This window comes from Rhinopithecus roxellana, chromosome 1 (assembly GCF_007565055.1).
Source record: "Rhinopithecus roxellana isolate Shanxi Qingling chromosome 1, ASM756505v1, whole genome shotgun sequence".
In the NCBI taxonomy this organism is placed as follows: domain Eukaryota; kingdom Metazoa; phylum Chordata; class Mammalia; order Primates; family Cercopithecidae; genus Rhinopithecus; species Rhinopithecus roxellana.
In genome coordinates this window covers 34,083,262-34,102,050 of record NC_044549.1, presented here as the reverse complement: position 1 = coordinate 34,102,050, position 18,789 = coordinate 34,083,262, and the positions used below count along the sequence as shown (strand labels likewise).

At 46.3% G+C, this 18,789-nt stretch overlaps 1 protein-coding gene across 7 annotated transcripts in view; it reads right to left on the bottom strand.

Annotated features, from left to right (window-relative positions):
* Positions 1–18,789, bottom strand: part of BOC (BOC cell adhesion associated, oncogene regulated) — a 253,113-nt gene that overhangs the window by 56,822 nt on the left and 177,502 nt on the right. For 3 of the 7 annotated variants that reach the window (XM_030941125.1, XM_030941106.1, XM_010361029.2), the window contains one exon: positions 14,594–14,681. The gene's annotated coding sequence lies outside the window, so the exon portion shown is untranslated. Of the gene's footprint in view, positions 1–14,447; positions 14,531–14,589; positions 14,682–18,196; positions 18,740–18,789 lie in introns of those variants that run through there. The other 4 variants (XM_030941111.1, XM_030941114.1, XM_030941100.1 and 1 more) reach the window with 4 other exon arrangements.

Genomic DNA, 18,789 nt, shown 5'->3' with positions numbered 1-18,789 from the left:
TGACATTCAGTTTGCTGAAACAGTCATGGTGAGCAAGTTAACATTTAAATATTGCCTTTTTTCCTGCTAAATTACTAATTTCCTACTGATTTGTAAATGCAAGTTAAAAATCATTAAGATTTATTGAATGTACTACACTAGATGTTGTTGCAATATGGGATTGAGGCATGTATTTAGAACAAAAAGAAACTATCAATCTTAAAATTATTTGACCACTTGAATTAATATGTGCAAGATAATGAGCTAATACATATGAATGATTTTGTCTAACTACTAAACAACTATATGAGGTAGGTAGTATTCTCATCCCATTACACAGACGCAGCAAGTGAGACTCAGAGAGATTAAGGAACTTGCTTAAGTAAAGGATTCAAAGTCTAGACTGTCTGCTTCCCCTGCGTGCTGGTCTTGATGTCCTTGGCAGCTTAAGGCAGTTATACAACAAAACTGTTTTCAACAAAGGAATTAAGAAAGGCAGAAAAAAAACCAATAACAAAGTAAGTCTGAGTTAGAGTCATGCACTAGCCACCATGTTTCAGGATGGATTGGTCCGGCAGATTCTCACAATGTACTCTGCATCCGTACTCCCGAAGATGTATTTGCACCCGCACTTCTGAAAGTTCTCCATACCTACAGAGTCAGTCCTGAGTGTCTGAGTATCGAAATACAGCCCAAAGATTGGTAGCAGTGCTTTGAATCTAGGTTCCAAGTTATATGCACCACTATGTATGGAAAGACAAGATCCTTCCCATTTCTTAACCTAGGCTCTCTCATCTTCTTCTGTTCTCTGATAACATTAGATGTGAAGCTCCCAATTCTGACTGCACAGGAGAATCATCTGGGAACATTTACAGATACAACAATGCCTGGGCAGCACCTCAAGCAAATGAAGTTAGAATCTCTGTGGGAAGGGGGGCTTGACATCAATATTTTCACCATTCCTTCCTGGAAATTGTAATATGCAGCCAGGGTTGAGAGTCCCAGTGCAGGCATCTCTGCCGTGGATTGTGGGGTCATTTTGGTAAGGAATATCTGCCAGAAATGTTCTGCATTGGATATGGTGGTTGAAATTGAAAACTTTGCATAAAGATGTTCCTTACTGTATCATTTTAAAGAAATTCTTATAATTTTTAAAGCTAAAATAAATATTTTTTTCTCTCACAAATTAAATACCTTAACACATTTTAAGGAAGAAAACATTTTTCCCAAAAAGCTTCTCTCAGATTTCTCCAGATATTTTTCTGGATTTTCAGATTCTTTGCTTTCTCTTCTTTGCACAGAAATAAAGATGGAAGAGGAGGCCGCCATTGCAAAGAACATCTACTCTGGGGGCCAAGGCAGCCTCTACAGTGGCAAAGATGACAAACAGGTCTCTGAGCCATAGTGACTGCTGCTGACTGGGGCCAGGAACAGTTGCTTCTGGGGGCAGAGATAGGATGGCCCCAAGGTAGATGCTAGCAGGGGAGGAATGTTTTCCAAGCATGTGCAAATTTAAGCGTTTGGACATCAAAGCCTGAGAAGCCACCAATGACTGCTTTAACAAGGCCAGCAGCTTCCAGGGTCTCACAGACCACTGAGAAGTAGAACAGCTGTTGGCTATCCAACGGTCCCCACATCCTCTTAACACCAGATCAGACTAGAGGGCTTTGGCTTCACTGAAACCAGCTGTTTGACAATCCAAAGGGTTAACAGCTGAGCTTCTAGCTCCTGGCCTTCCCGAAGGATTATCAGTTTGGTAATTCAATTATCAGTTTGGTCCCTACTTGGGGAGGAGACAACCCTCCACCCCCAGCTCAGAGCTACAGCCTCACTCCTTCCCGGCCCTCCCAGTCCAGGAATGAAGCTGCCTGCTGCCCAACATATACCCAGACTAGTTTAATCTCCTTCCAAATCCATCTTGTCTCTTAACTTCTGCCAAGAATAAAAATTAAAACACACACACACATACATCATGTATGTATGGGAGGGGAGGAGCAGGCTGGAAGTTTAAACTGAAAAAGACCAGGCAGGGATGGGAGGGGCAGGTTGCCTGCTGAAAGTTAGGGCCTTGGAGGCACCCTGCCTGAGGCCTCTGCTACACCCTGGTATCAGATCAGAGGGGAAGTATTTGAAGTGTCTTCCCTCTTGTCCCTGCAACACCCCATTTCATACCCTTTAACTGCATACCCCACCCAGCCCTGCCCCAGAGGAGCTCAGAGCAGCTGGACTGCAATGCGCTCCAGAGACAGGAAGTGGACCCCACTCCCCCAACACTTGGAACAGCCCCATTCCTTGCCTACTCTCTCCTGCCAACTTTAAAATGAATGAAACAGTCCTTGGAATGGCATGTGGGGCCTGGTGGCGCAGGCGGCTTGCAGGCTGCTTGTGGCCACCCAGAAAAACGGTCTGGAGATGGAGTCTTCGTCCTCGTAATCCTGACCCACCTCACCCAGGGCCTATGAATGACTGAATCTAGGGGCCATGCACAGGGAGCAGCTCTGCCCCAGTCTCTCCTGTTCCTCCTTGCTGACTTCCTCCTTCTCAGCAAAATCAGGAGCCCAATATTCCTAATCCAACACCTGAGAGGCTCTATCCTTCCCTCTCAGTGTCCCCCAGGGTTCGAATAATGGCCCCCACCTCAACTCTACACTATCATCTGCCCCGTCCCCCCAGGATCGTGAGCTAAGTACTAACTTACTTACACCTGTCCAGATGGAAAGCCACTGTCTCATGAATCACTTGCCTCACAAGTCAATAATGCTTACTGAACATCCATTAAATAGTAGGCTCTGGGAATCCAAAGATAAAATTCAAGCTTAACTTCTGGTAAAGGAGATGCACAGAAACATCTCAGAGCACCAGGGAACAATCACAAATCAAACCCTAGTACCTGGCCAATGCTCTTTCCTTTCACTTCACTGTTGGAAGATGGTAGAAGAGCTGGATTACACACTTCTTTTGGAAAGAGTAACCTTGTGACATCCATCTTTGACCTATCCCCACACAAAGCACACTAATAAAAACAAAATCATAAAAAAAAAACCCAAACACTTTTTTGTCTTGATAATTGCTGAATCTGGGTGATGGGTACATGGGGTTCATGATACTATTCTTTGTGCTTTTATAGTCCTTTGAGTTTTTAAAGGGTAAAGAGTAAAGTTTTTTGTTTTTTTTTTAATTACAAAACACTTGTTTGTAGTCGGATAACTAAAATAAGATCCTCTCAAACCTTCCCAATCCTGCACCAAAATGCAGAAACCCCCACTCACCCAACCACCCAATGTCCTTTCAATTAAGGCAAGCTGCATTGTCAGGCAGGTTTCAGTGAGTGCCCAGGTTTTGGCGGAAAAGAGGGTTGGGCAAGGTTGGGCCTAAGAGGCAGCACCACTCCTGAAAAGAGGACTGCTGGTCACAGCCAGAGGAAACCTTGAGGGGCCTATCTCCCTGGCTCTCTGGACTCAACACTGGGAGCCATCTGGCTCTTCCCTCACTCCCATCTTTCTGGGGCTTCCCTATCCAGGAAGCGCTTTTCCCAGGACTGTGCATATCTCACCAATGACAAGCTGTCAACTCTGGCTGGCTTTTCCCTGACTGTAGAATCAACCATGCGCAGAGGCCTTGAGGTCCAGGTGCAGACCCATAAAGGAAGCCGGCTTGGGCTTATGAACATATTACTTTTCCCTGTGCCTCCACTTCTCTACCTATACAACTTACCATAATTGACAAAACTTTTCAAATAGACAGATTCTCCAAGAATGTGGGCTCTTGTGGGAGAATTACAAATCAGCAGCTCATTCAAGCCCAACTAATAATGATGATGATAACAATAGAGACCATCAAAGCCCCTACCCTGAGCAAAGCACTCTCCTAAGGAGATTATATGGATAATGCGATTCAAGGCAGTATGACCTCTTGTTGTGATCTAAGAAATATTCAGAAACTAGAATATAGATGTCTTGAAGGCAATAGGCATAGTGCTCAATATGTGTTAACTGGTCAATTGAAAGGCCACCCTGATGGCTACAAATGACTTCAGGCCCCTACGGCAACTGACTGAAGAGGCATGAATGTGCTGCTCTCAGGCAAGACTTGATACTTGGATAAGCAGTAACAGTTCCGTGCTAAACCTCAAGCGACTGAGGAGAGGCAGGCTGCAGTGGGTAACACAAGCTTTAGTGGGAGGCATTATTTCACAAGGGAGACAGGTCGGCACCTCCTAGCCAGGTTCACCTTGGCTAAGATGCACAGAAATGAGGTCTCACTACCTTTCCCCCATCCAGATTAGGGGTATTAACACCGACATTTCGGTTAATTTCTCATGTGGGGAAGTTAGTTCTGCCTGCTTAAGATTCCATCTCAACTGGACACCCAGTTCCTCTTCACTTCCTGACTTTCAAGGGATCCAGAACTTAGTTATTAAGGGGCCTCGCTGTTCCAATGACTTGGAGGCTGGCTTCTTCTGGAGAGGGACATGGAATGGTGGTCAGTAAAACCAGAAGCCCACCCTCATGTCTACAGGTTGCTCTGGAGAGAAAGTACTAGAGAAGACCTAGACCACACCAGAGACTTCTTTCCACCAGCACTGGCTGAAGCACCCCACATGGAAAAAGACCCATTCTGTGCTCTCTGCACCTCCTGCTCTGAGCAAAGACCACAGCATTGGGAGGTTCTGGATAAGCCTACTGTACAGAATGCCATTCCTTTTGATAAAGGTGAGGTTTATTTTTTTCATGTATTACAAGATATTTATAAATTAGCCTTTCTGAGATTCCCCCATTCCCCCCACATTAGGAAAAACAAAAACAAAATGCTTTTTTCAGATCACACATTTGTCTTTTGGTTCAGAAAATGTGGCCCCTGCTTACAGACACACACTAGCTGGCGTGTATCTACGGAAGCCAGTCTGGGATTCTTTCTTGGGACTATCACTGTACCTACTTGTCAGGCAGAATGTAGGAAGCGAGATTTAGAAGTGAAGGCTGGATTTGGTAGGGAACATGGGTCCCACACTTACATAGTTCAGTAGTTCTTTATCTTCTGCCTCTCCAGGTAAACTGAGGTAAGGGCCAAGGCTTCTAGATGGGGTAATGGTTAGTAATCGCTGTTACAGCCTTCCAGGCTCTACAGTTAGACCTAAGAAGACAGGGTCCAGGAGACTGCACCCTGATTCCATAATTAACAAAAGCAAGGCTGGCTTGCTGGTAGAGTGTGGTTCTTTCTCTGAAGAGCTCAAAGGACTTTAAACACTCCACTGCACTAGCACTCAGAGTCTTAGGGACAAACCTGGGACACGTAATATTAGTCTGCACTGAATGGCAGTCCAGTGCTCTTAGTGAGTCATTGGTCAGGCTATAGATAGGAGGATGGGCCCGGTGAAGAAAAGAAAACCAGAGGGGGAGGTGGTGTGGACTTGGATCCTCAGCATGGAATTTCCATAGTCCAAAAGCTGACTTTCTGAGGTGTGCTGTGAGTCTCATTCCTCCTTTGTACAGAACTCTGAAATACCTGGCTAGTATCTTTCGGCGTGAGAAGGCCTGGCCTCAGCTCTCTATTTATTCCAAACTTGAAGCAATAGAAGTTGGGTTTTTTGTTTGTTTGTTTGTTTTGACAGTCTTGCTCTGTCGCCCAGGCTGGAGTGCAATCTCGGCTCACTACAACCTCCGCCTCCTGGGTTCAAGTGATTCTTGTGCCTCAGCCTCCTGAGTAGCTGGGATTACAGGCATGCTCCACCACACCCGACTTATTTTTGTGTTTTTTTGTTTGTTTGTTTGTTTTGTTTTGTTTTTGAGACGGAGTCTCGCTCTGTCGCCCAGGCTGGAGTGTAGAGGTGTGATCTTGGCTCACTGCAAGCTCCGCCTCCTGGGTTCACACCATTCTCCTGCCTCAGCCTCCCCAGTAGCTGGGACTACAAGCACCCACTACCTGGCCCGGCTAATTTTTTGTATTTTTAGTAGATATGGGGTTTCACAGTGTTAGCCAGGATGGTCTCAATCTCCTGACCTCGGCCTCCCAAAGTGCTGGGATTACAGGCATGAGCCACTGCGCCCCACCTATTTTTGTGTTTTAGTAGAGATGGGGTTTCGCCCTGTTGGCCAGGCTGGTCTCAAACTCCTGGCCTCAAGAGATCTGCCTGCCTTGGCCTCTAAAGTGCTGAGATTACAGGCATGAGCCACTGGGCCCAGCAGGTTTAAATTTAAGTTCCTGTTCCTCAGGGTTGGAACCCTGTCTACCTTTCCTCAGCCCTGAGAGCTTTTCAGCCTGGATCAGATGGTCCACGTGACCCCCACCCCCACCAACCCCCTGCAATTCACATGCACTTTCCTTTCTCTTAAATGTGGTCCAGTGTTGGAGTGGGCTTGGAGGAGCTTCCTCATTCTATGCCTTATAAAAGCCACCATCATCACCTGTCCTCCAGAGTGCCTTGTGTTGAGAGTGGCTGGTGAGTGTTCTGAATCCTGGGGGTTCTGTCACCAAACTCCCAGGGAATCCTAGTCTTCAAGGCTGACTCAACAAAGAGGCACTTCTTTGCAGGGAAAATGCCCTCAAACTCATTATGCCTTACTGGTCTTCCTCCTTAACAACCACAAAACAGGTCCCAGTGCTCAATCATTCTCAGGGCTCAACACAGACACCACTGGAACCTGGGTGGGACCAAAAGCAGAAACTCTAGAAGCTAAGGGACCTGCGGCCTGCTACCACCACCAGATGTGGATGTAGGCATGCAAGAGCGCTGCTTGCCCAGGGGACGCTCACTTCCCCACTGCTATCCACAGCTCCAAAGCAAGTAAAACAAACTATCGAGGAGGAAGGCAAACAGCCCATGTGCTCCTCGTGTCTTTCTGTTTAGGGATGGGATGGGAAGGTCTGCACAGCTGATACTTCCAGATGTGGAACCCAAACACAGGCAGCTCCTGACAGTTTACCAGCCTGGGCTAAACTCCGGTAGCACCAGGGCCGGTGTGCTCAGTGGAAGTTGATAAAGGAACCACGCTGCAGACCTGTAGGGCTCTGGTCAGAGCGGGGTCGCAGCACACAGCTTTGGGCTCTTTTTTCAGTCTCTGCTCCCCAGCTAGAAATGGGTATGGGGCAGGGAAGGAGAGAAAGCCATACTTAAAACTGAAGGGGATTGCCAAGTGAAAGAAGCTGATCTTGAAAAGGCATAAGCTGTGTGATTCCAACCGTATGACATTCAGGAAAAGGCAAAACTAGAGAGACAACAGTAGATCCTTGGTTGCCAGGGGCTGGGGGAGGGAGGGGGAGATGACTAGGTGGGGCACAGGGGATTTTTAGGGAGTGAAACTATTATTCTGTGTGATTCTGTAATGGTGGGTAGGTATATGTCATCACACATTTTGTGAAAACCCAGAAAATGTACAACACAAAGAGTGAACCTTAATGTAAACTATGGACTTTACTTAATAATAATGTGTCTATATCGGCTCATCAATTGTAACAGATATACTGCACCAACATAAGATGTTAATAATAGGGGACCCTGGTGGGGTTAAGTGATTTGGGGAAATAGGAACGACAAGTCTGTATATGACTTTTTTGCTTAATTTTTTCTATAAACCTGAAAGTGTTTTTTAAAAGTGCTATTAATTAAAAGCAAAACAAAGCAAAACAAAACTGGAGCTGGAGGCTTGGGCTCTTCTCCCAGTTCCCTGAGAGGCTTACATGTGGGGTTTGGGATTTGCCTGTGCAATTTCTCAGGCACATCTGTCCACCTTTGGTGTCAGCACAAGACCTCTTGGGATCTTTATCCCTATTTTTGTTTTTTCTCAGTTTCTAAATCTAGAACCACGTCAGAAGTGACTGAGATACAGTTTAAGTCAGATCTGTCCCCCTCTGGGTGAGCATCCAAATGTGTGGTTCCTTACTTCCATGGCCTGTCAACTCTCCAATGGCAGAGACCATCTCTGTCACCTGTGTACCTGGCACAGGGCCAGCCCTACCAGGCTCTCTGGTGTGTGGGGAACTAAACTGTTTTAAAATTCACCCCCTGTACTTAGCTTGTGGTTCCAAACCAGATTCAACAGAAGTCAGATTCAACTCAGGTTGCTAAGGGAGGAGAGCGGCAAAGTGGATGGCCCAGGCACACTCAGGAAATCCCAGATGAACAACAGGACTGTAAACTGCTGGTGGTATGACAGTGTAAGCTGGGCCCCCTTACATCTCCTAGCCAGGCCTAGCACAGTGCTGTGCACAAAGCAGATGTTCACCAGATTCCTCCTAAGTGAATGATGAGGAAGGGCAGACAGGGCACCCATGCTTACATTCACCAACATGGAGCAACCGGTACACCCATGGACATTCCTGAGGGCAGTTACCTTGAGGAAGAGAAAAGAAACTGGGCTCTTTCTGTTGCAGCCTTGCACACTGCTTCCTAGCTTCTCTGAAACAGATGCTGTAACATTAGCATTCTCTGGACATCTCTCCCATTTTCCCCCCATATACATATACTCCAGAATGCATTTTCTTACATAAATCTATACATAATTATTTCATTTTGTTTGAAACTCCTATTACATCCCTTCTGAGATTCAGTAGAGGCCTGCAAACTAGCAAAAATGAAAAAAAAAATGTGAGCACCACTTACCAACCAGGTTCTATTCTAGGCACTGGGAAGACAGTGAGGAAGAAAACAAAGTCCCTGATTCCGCTGATCTTCAGTCTAGAGGGGAAGCTGGCAATAACCAAAAGAACAAAGAAACACGAGCCAGGAGGTGATAACGTGGAGGGAAAGAAATTAGGTTGAAGGGAGAGAGAATGACGGTGGGAGTGCTGTTTAATAAAGTGTGGTCAGGTTCAGGTGACCATGAAGCAAGTGGCCTGAATGAAATGAGGGAGTGTGCTATGCAGGCATCTGGGGAGAAGCCTTCCAGATAGTGGGCAAATGCAAGCACAAATCCCCTGGGAGGAGGTTGCTCAGCCAGTGTGAGGAGCAGGGAGGAGGCTAACATGGCTGTGTGAGTAGGCAAGGGGGGAAGGGGGGCCTCAGAGGGAAGGGGTGAGGAGAGGACCCCTGAGAGGGAAGGAGTGAGGTATTTGGATATTTTCTCGGAATCAAACAGGAAGCCATAGAAGTTCTGAACAGAGAAGCGACGTTGTCTTGCTTTTGTTTCAAAAGTGTGACACTGATTTTTCTATGAAGAATAGGTGGAAGCAGAGAGAACACTTAGGAAGCTTATTTTGAGAATCTAAGTCAGAAATGTTGATAGAAGACAGGGCGGTGAGCAGGTACAGAATTCAGGAAACATTCTGAAGGTAAGGCCAATATTATTGGCCAATTTAAAGGAGCATGAGAGAAAGAACAGAGTCAAGGATGACTCCAAGATTTCTGGCACACCTGGTAGAATGGGCTATGCTGAGTTGGGGAAGAAGTGGAGGGGAAGGCTTGGGGGGTTTATCTACCCAGTGACCAGGACCAAGGACTGGCATCAAACGGTGCACCTGAGGCAGGGCTTTGCCCCTCCATGTGCTCCTCCATCTCTCCATCCTCACATTTCTTTCTCTCTGTAAACCTTGAGCCATTGAGGACTCTATCAGTGGGCTCTCCCACCTGCTTATCCTTCTAGTTGCCCAATCCTTGCAGCAACCCTTCTTCCACTCTGTTCCTCTTTCCTTCCCTAATAATAACAGCCACCTTCTACGGGTTTCTCCCAATGCATTTTATGTGCTTTATGTTAATTATCTTGCCTCTCCTTTGCAATAACCCTAAGAAACTGGTTCTCAGAGTCTACGTAATTTGCCTAGGGTCACACACCTATCGACTGGCAAAGCCAGAATTGAAACCCAGGTTTGTCTGGTTCCAAAGCCTCCCCTCAACCAGGATGCTGCACAGTCTCAAACCTGGAAGTGGCTCCAGAAATATGGCTCCTTCCTGCAACACAGCCATCTTTCCCAGCACTTCACCCTTCTTGTAAAATTCATTCCTGACTTCTGTTCTCTCAGGTGGGAACTCCAGAAACTCCACAGATGCCTTCTGTTCCTTCCTCTCTCAAAAAAGAATGTTAACTAGAATTATTTAGCCATGAGTCCTCTTCCTCTCTCAATTCCTCCTGGACCTGAGACCCTTCATTTCCTGGTCCCACAAGGCCAGGAAAGGCAGCTTGTCTGGAGGGATCCAGGAGGATCTCTGACGATATGACCAAAATGCCTCCAATCCAGGCTCCTGCCCTGAGAAATAAAAACAGAACCACAGAAGCAGATGAATCCCTTGTGCCCTATTCTGGCCAGTTCCCTATTATTTCTCATCTCCTAACTCATCTTGGGTAAGCACAGAGGCCAACGGCCTTGGGCTTCTGAGGTGAGAAGGCACGTCTCACATTTAGAGGAACACTTCTCCCATTTCACTGCTTCCTCATAATGTTCTGAGTAGGCAGTGTATGAAGACAGGGAAATAAAGTCACACTGAGTTTTCATGACCTCATCTCCATTACCCAAGTAGCTGGTCACATAATTATATCTTAAACCCAGGTGTCCTCTGTGCCCCCAAACCCAGAACACCTTGGCTTCAGGTTTTCCATGTTTGTTACAGAAAAACAAGGAACAAGGGTAACTAACTACATGTCGTCTGCAACCAAATTGCCATCACTCTCCTAAGCCAGCAGAGAGGTCTGCATTGCTGTTCTGCAGGTAACTGCCTGTCGAATTCTTTCTGGTGGCTGCTCTATGAGTATTTGCCTGGAAGGTACCATCTTCTGTCAGTTACCTGTCTGTCAAAGCTGCTACTTCCTTCCCCAGGGTGTTTTCTGTACAAGCTGCCACTTCTCCTGACCAGTAACAAGTATCTACTGGGCCAAATATCTTCTCCCCCTCACCCCACCAAGAGCATGGAGGGCCTGCTTGATCAGACTTGCAGAGATCCTAGGAGCAAAAGGATTCATCTGGCAGATAAAGAAGCAGCCAATTCAGACACCATCCCAGGGGAGGGGGGAAAAATCAAGAGACATATTCTGAGATGAAATCTAAGATGGAGGTCGCTTTCACCATTGCCTGCAAAGTTTGCAGCTGTGCCACAAAGCCACTAGCTGCAAAGTCTGACACCAGCTATGCCACAAAGCCATTGGCTGCAAAGCCTGGCTTCTCTTGTGGGGCTGCTGCTGAGCCATTCAAAATCTCCTAGCTGTAGTCCCAGTTTTAAATTTGAGTCTCTTAATGGCAAGTCTCATAAAGACCTTCACCTACCCCATACACTTCGTCAGCTGTAAAAGAAACAGTTTTCCCAAGCTAGAAGAGCTCTGCTTTGGGAGAAAGCTTGCTTCATTTCTTTTTCATGAAAAACTCGAGTTTTGGACTCAGCAGACCTGCAATGAAATCTTGGCTGTGCCATTTACCAGCTGTGAGACTAAAACAAGTCCCTACAATTATTTAAGCTTCAGCTTCCTTATCTGTGGAATAGGACAATAATGCCCATTTTCACAGCCCTGCTGGGGGATTGCAGAGATAATGCTTGTAGTGCTTTAACACAAGGCCTGGCACACAGTAAGTGCTCACTAAATGGCAGTGACATTTTCTCCATCGCTGGAAGGGCAGCAGAGGCAGGCAGCTCTGCCTCTTTGGCACTGACGAGCTGACCTCAGTTTGTGCTCCAGGTCCACTGTTAATTCCCTAAGTGATGAGGTGAAAGGCTGCATTGGGAGGTTTGCGTCTCCCATGACAAGTGAGAATAATAATTCTTCCCTCACACGATGAAGGGTACCTGCTGCTTGTGTGTGCTACTTCTCTTGGGAGGGAGGCTTGCCACATAAACACAAGGCTTCATTTGTAAAATCCGAAACACAAATTAACCCCATCACAATACCACCTTCAGGCAACCTGTTTAATTCTTTTCACCCACACTGAAGACCTATATGGTGTGTCAGTGACAAAGGGACTGGTTGCCAATGTGAAACCCACCTATAGAAAGCCACCTTGTTGTTCCTCTTTGGGGAGGGAGCTGAGCTCCCCCACCCCCCTTCTCCCATTGTTGAAGACCACCCAGTGAAACTTGCTGGCAAGCTGCCACGGTCCAGACAGGCAAAGCCAGGCCTAACTCCCCAGCCTCCAGCTCTGCAACAGAAGCCTATAGAATGAAAGCACCTGACTGTGGGGCCTTCGCAGATGGCAGACCACCAAAACTCTGAAGGCAGGGTTGCAGGTGATTATTTCAGAAGCCTGTACATTGGATGATCCATTAGACTGTAACTCTTGCCGGTAATACAGCAAATTCGTATATAACTTTTTCACTACAAAACATCCATTCATAATGACACAGGTAAACAACTGTGAATTTCCATACTTGATGTGGTCTCACTTGCAAAAGAGGGCACTGTGTTGACTGATTGCATTTTTAAGTCTCTCTCACTTAGGTACAGCTGTATAAGAAGGAAGAGCTCCCCTAACGCCACTGTGAAATGATAGTCATAAGACCGAAAACAGAAAGACAGTCAAGTGGGAAAGATGATTTCTGAAATCTTTAAGAGCAGCCTCTGCTTTCATAGAAAAGCTAATAAACCCAGAACTCCCCAATTTTCCTCTCCAATTAACTGTGACCCACACCTAATAAACCTGCTAGGATCGTAATATTAGGTAAGCTCAGACTAGTAAAGGCACTTGGCTGGCAGTAATCTGGAAAAATATTGGCAGAGCCAGGAAAGGTGGGGGAGGGCTCTCTTCTAAAGTCCAATTCTAACCTAGACTTGGTGGCGGGGGCTCCAAGGCCTCCACAGCCAGTCAGTTCCACAGGCCCCGCTTTCCTCACCTATAGTTCCCATCCTGTGTGCTATTTTCCTCTCAGCAGTCAAGGAGGTTTCTGGGCAACTTTCATGTCCTTAAAATAAATGTCCCCTCACTTGGTACCCTGGGAACGATTTCAGAGCCACAGACGGTAAAACAAATGGCAAATGGAACTGAAAGCTAAAAAGCTGAATTCAGGCATGTATTTCTAGGATTCTCAGCTAAAATCTCATGTAGATGAAAATTTTTTAAAATCACACATTTCTCCTTTTCTCCCAGAAAGCTACTCAATAGTTGGTTTTAGGAACTTAAGACCCAGATTTCTGAGCTTGTGCAGTTAACGCAGATACCGGGTTTTAACTTTCCAAAATGTATTAAAAAAAATTTTCTGAACATGAAATGTTGGGTCTCCAGCATACTTAGGCCTACCATTCACTGAGGAAAATGAGTTTTAAGGAAGAAAATAATGAACAACACGTACAAGGAAAGATAAAAGGACATTTTGGTACTACTGGTCCCATCTCTGCTTTTAAGACTTTTCCTGAGATTGTAATTCCTCTCTCTCAAGAAGTCCTCTCCCTCTCCCATCTCCTCTCTCTCTCTCTCTCTCTCTCTCTTTTTCTGAGAGAAGGTCTCACTCTGTAGCCCAGGCTGGAGTGCAGTGGCAACATCTCAGCTCACTGCAACTTTGACCTCCTGGGCTCAAGTGATCCTCCCACCTCAGCCTCCCAAGGAGCTGGGATTACAGGCACATGCCACCACGCCCAGCTAGTTTTTGTATTTTTTTTTTTTTTTTTTTTTTGTAGAGACAGAGTTTTGCTATGTTACCCAGGCTGGTCTGGAACTCCTGGGTTCAAGCAGTCTTCCCACCTTGGCCTCCCAAAGTGTTGGGATTACAGGCATGAGCCACCTCGCCAGGCCAAGAAGTCTTTCTTAATGGACCCATTCCAAGTACTTTTTAACCCTACAGTTTGCATTGCAGTGCTCTGCATTTCCCTTTAGGTCAGTAATAGGATTCTGGATGGAGCATGGGCTCTGGTATTAATTCCTGCCAGCCTACGCCTGGTGCCAGGCACAGAGCAAGCACTCAATAAAAGCTTGTCGAAAGGATGAAGGCGCCAACCTCCACATACTTCATCACCTTCATCTTGTCCAAAACTATCCAAACTCACTTTGGAGAAGAATAAACATTCTTTTGCTCTATTTTCCACTGCTCAGCTTCCGGTAATTTTTCTTCAACCCTACCCACTCTACCCATATTATACACTTTCCTGTTGCTAACCAGGAGAATGGGTTGAGACTTTCCTCAACATTTTCTCTGGCAACTGAATTAGGTTAACTGTGTCTTTCTGCTCTGATTTCCTCTTACTGCCCAATAATCCTGTCCCAAACATCAAAGGCCTTCTTTGAAGAGAAGGCCAAATTCACTTTAGGAAAAGAGAAATTATTTCCTAACTTTATTTCAGAAGATGGGAAGAAGCACAATCCCACTGATTTTTGTGAGATAAACATTGCCCAGTACATCAGACCACAAGGCATTTGCTGTGATACCACTGACAGAGACATAAACACATGGTTTTCCTCACCCAAACCTAGGCGGGACTTTTTCACAGCAAGCTTGGACTCCAAATCCCATAGTAAACGGTTTGTATCTAACATGTCTGACAGAGCTTGCTGCAGAACAAGGGGGTTCACATAGCCATCACAGACTTTGACTAAAAGAGCATATGAACCGAACTAGAACTAACCTGAAGTTTAGTCCAGATTCCACTCAAAGTTGAACTTCCAATACTTGAGGATGAGAAAAACTATCTCCAAGTGGTAACACAAAACATGAACAAATGGCTGACCTAATAGGCCAGAGTTATCAGACTGAGCAGAAAACCTCACCTACTTCTTCTATTTTCGAGCTGCTACCCTCAGACGGTATAAATGTTGACAAGATTTCATGGGTCGTGGGTTCCAGGAAGCTTGTTCTGAAACTGAGGAAAAAGAGAATTATCTCATCTTTTGAACAAAATAAACAGTTCTGAAGTATTTGCTTTTTACAAGGTGCATTGCTATAAACCATAGTAATTCCTTATCAATACATTTTATAAATAGGAAAACAGTAGAAAAGTGATTTTTCTAAGACCATAGGCCTCCTGAAACATTCAGTTTCCCAGCTCCTTGCTGAAATGAACAACGGATTAAGAACAATGATTACACTTTACAAGACCATTACCTTTGTGTTCAGCAGTCCATTTTCATCAACAGTCATCAAATATCTCTTAAGATCACATTATAAACAGGCCTCATACAAAATTAGGCTTACATGGAAGGGATTTGGGGTGATAAGACAGAAGCAAGGAAAGAACTCAGCAAAAATCAAGGGTCAGCTACTAGACTGGAGAAGGTGGCTCCTATTGAAGTAATGTTATCATGAGGTAGGACAGAGCTACACAGCAGGGCTTTAAGAGATTAGGATTGTTTTAAAGCTGGGTGGTGACCTGATTATAGCACTCATGGAGAATGGGTGGGATGGTCATAGGTTGGCACTGGGGGGCCCAGCTACGTGCCAGCAACAATTGTCAAGGGCATCAACAAGTGTGGTGGTGGCAGGAATGAAAAAGATGGTGGAGTAATAAAAGGAAGGGCAGGAAAGAGCAGGCAAACTTGGGGAAGGTATCTAACTGGGTGGCAGTAGAGATGTAGGAATAGATTAGTTCAGTGGTTTGAGTCAGTGTGAATGGAGTTCACAGGCAGAGCTTAGATTCCAACCCCAGTTTCCTAACCCTCCTAAAGGCAGTGCCATTTGAGATGGATCCTCTAAACCTTCCTTCCTGCATTCCACCTCCTCTCTATCCGTTACCAACCCTGAGGGCTCCAATGAAGCAAAACCTTCTCTAGGCAAGCTTTTCATAAACATGGGTTTATAGATTAAAAACAAACACCCTCTCCCATCCCACCCCCTAACCCCAAATATTTGAGTCAACCTCATAAATTATGAAAATGTTACATGTTAAGGCTCCATGTGGGAGCACACTTAGGATTTGGGTCTTTCCGACCAACAGCAAAGTAGCTGGCTACATCTGTTCTCTGAGAGTCTATAGTCAAAAATGTAGAGACACTTCAGGGCTGTCTGACAACAGAAGTTTATACTCTTATCACAACTGTGTAAAAAGTATGCATGTACATGATGAGCAACACAAGTCAATGGGATTGTGGATAATTTTAAAACCATTTTCTTAATTAGAAGTAGATGCTCGTGCAATAAAAACAAACTGAGGAGGAACCATCCTTTGACTAAGAAAGCTTACTCTCCTGGGACAAGGAAGGTTTCAGCCTGGTGCCTGATGCACTAAAAATGTTTGCTGAATTGAATTATGGACATGACAAGAAGTTACACATGTTAAGAGTAAATAGATTTTTCTAAATGGAACATATTATTTTCTTTCCTCTCCCTCCCAAATTTCGATTCTTTTCTCCTGTCCCATATTTTCCCAGACAGCAAGAGGGCTTAGAGTTTGGAGGAAAGAAAGCAACTTCCAAATATATAATATCTTTTGGTGCCAAGTTAATATTTTCTTATTCAGAGGCCACAAGGTATTGGACAGCAATTATTTTGTGCACCTGAGTTTTCTGTTGTAGTTTGAAAGACACAGAGATAAACCCTAATTCATTAACCACAGCAACGGCTTTGCCGAAATTTGAACCCAGACCCCCTAGGGCACATGGAACACTGTGACACATCAGGCTCACTTCTTGCCCTCCTTTTTCAAACTGTGGGGGGTCCATGTGAAAGTCAACTGAATTATTTCATGGGTAAAATCTCTTATTCATTCTTAGGGCATGGAAACCATGTTGTTGAAGAGAGCTGGGATCCCAAACACTTGAAAAAAGCACTTCAAAGAAAGGAAAATCTCTGGACCCATTTGGAGGGTGGAAAGGAACATAAATCACACTGCTTATCATGAGCTGGCTCACCAATTAACAGCTAAGCAGAGTCCTCTCTATTTTTTCCCCACATCCTCCCTCTCCAGTTGTAGTCAAAGAACCAGCCATCCTGGCTTCTAGCAACCTCTTTTCCCAAGTAAAGCCAGTGGCCTATGGCGTGGGGGACAATTGCTCCCTAGCAAATGTCTCTTGCAGTGATGCCCTTCTGACGTATCTCCATAGAGGACAAAAGAGACAGTGTCTGAGGTCTCAATCCTCAGGCTTCATAGGTGTGGAGACACCCTCCAGCCTCCTTAAGGGCCAAATTCTGAGTGATAAATCTATACAGGGGAGGGCAGTGTCAGCAAAGTGGCCCAATGAGGCAACTCTTTTTTTCTTTCATTTTACCTCTTTGCATAAACTCATTTGAAAAACTCATATAGCAGGAAAATAATAACTCCGCTGCTGTTTCTACCCAGCCTCTGTCCCACTGACCCCAAGGTGCTTCCAGATTACCACGAGAAGCTTCTGGGTCTCAATTACGAGACCATTAAAAAGTACCAATTATAAGACCTCAGAAATGTTTCTGGGAAACCTGTTACACACCTCAAAATGGCTAACCTCTTGCCTCAGATTTACTTTAAGTTCAGAAAACAGGTCACCCAGATGTATGGGCATCCTAGCCCCCACACGCAGCCCAACAAGACTGTGGTTTAATATTTTCCATGCTGCCCTTGAGAAAACGAAGATTGATTTATTGGCTGTAACCAAAGGGACGAAAAAAAACCATCAGAGAGCTGGGCTGCCTGTTTAGGTCCCAGTCGTGGAATAAATCAGAAATGTTTGCACGCTGAAGAAGTTTTAAAATGACATTCATCCAATGGCCAATGTGTACAGAGTTCTGGACAACAAAGAACTAGGTGGCAAATGTGTGCTGGGCACAGTGCATCTGCAGGTGGCACAAGGGCCTGAAACCAAAATATAATCTTCACTCAGTCCACTCAAAGAAGTAACTCCGGGTCAAAAACTTATGCGAACCCATTTGAACTTGCAGAGAAGGGATGCGGGAAGCAGCAGAACACCCCACCACACCCAAAAAGTGCCTGTTTGGGATTGCTGGTGTGTGGTTTCGGTATTCTTAGCTCTACTGCCACATCTCTGGGGGAGTACAACTCTGTTCCAAGCAACTCTGGCACTGCCACCCCCATCCCCAAAACAAAACTCAGTCAAACAAATCCCCAAGGCTCCATTAAGTCCTTCAGGTCCACCTGCTTCCCATCCCTCAGCATTCTCCCATCACCTGGAAAAGCAAATTAATACTGAGCATCCTGAAAGTCAAGCAGGCTCTTCCATACTCCTTAAGAAAATTCTTCCTGGGTTCCCTGCCCTCCCCACAGCCCCGTCCCACTGGTTCCAGATTCATTTCCCACACCTTCTCACAATTACATCAACAAAAACTCCAAGAGCACAACCCCAGGAGGACGCTGCTGGCGCGAACACACACACACGCGCGCGCACACTCACATACACGCACACACGAACTCACACACATCTCTCACCGTTGCCCCAGCCCCTCACACACCTCGGGCCACTCGGCTTCAGGCTCGCCCCTCTGCGCCAACAGCTAGGGATGCTTCCCTCAGGCTTCATCGCTCCCGGTCCGCTGAGTCCCTCATTTTAGTGTTTTTCCTTTAGAAGACGCCAACTATGAGAAACCCTCACCCTCCGAAGAGGCCGAGTGCATGTTGAGTGACTGCACGCATTTGCCGCCACGCCTCGGGTTCCCCCCACGGCCTGGCGCATGGAGCCGGGGCGCTGGTGTCAACCTTCGGGGGAAGTTTGGGAGGCTGGCCGGGTCCTTCTTCCACCCGAGAAGCTTCCGGGAACCGCGGGGGCGAAACCACCATCGCCCGGCTCCACCGTTGCGGCAGGGAACCAGATGCGGCGCCCCTGGGCCCGGCAACGGCTCGCAGCGGCTGCAGCCCCCGGGACCCCCGCCGCCCGCCTCGCCCCAACTTCTCCGCCCGGCGCCCGGCGCGCCCAGCCTCGACCGCAGCTCCCAGCCCCGGGCGCCCGGCCGAGCGCTCGGAATCGGCTCCAGACCCCGGCACGTCCCCCGGCAGTCACTCGCTGGCGCTGCCTCGGCCTGCGGCCGCCTCCTGCCCCCTCTTCTCC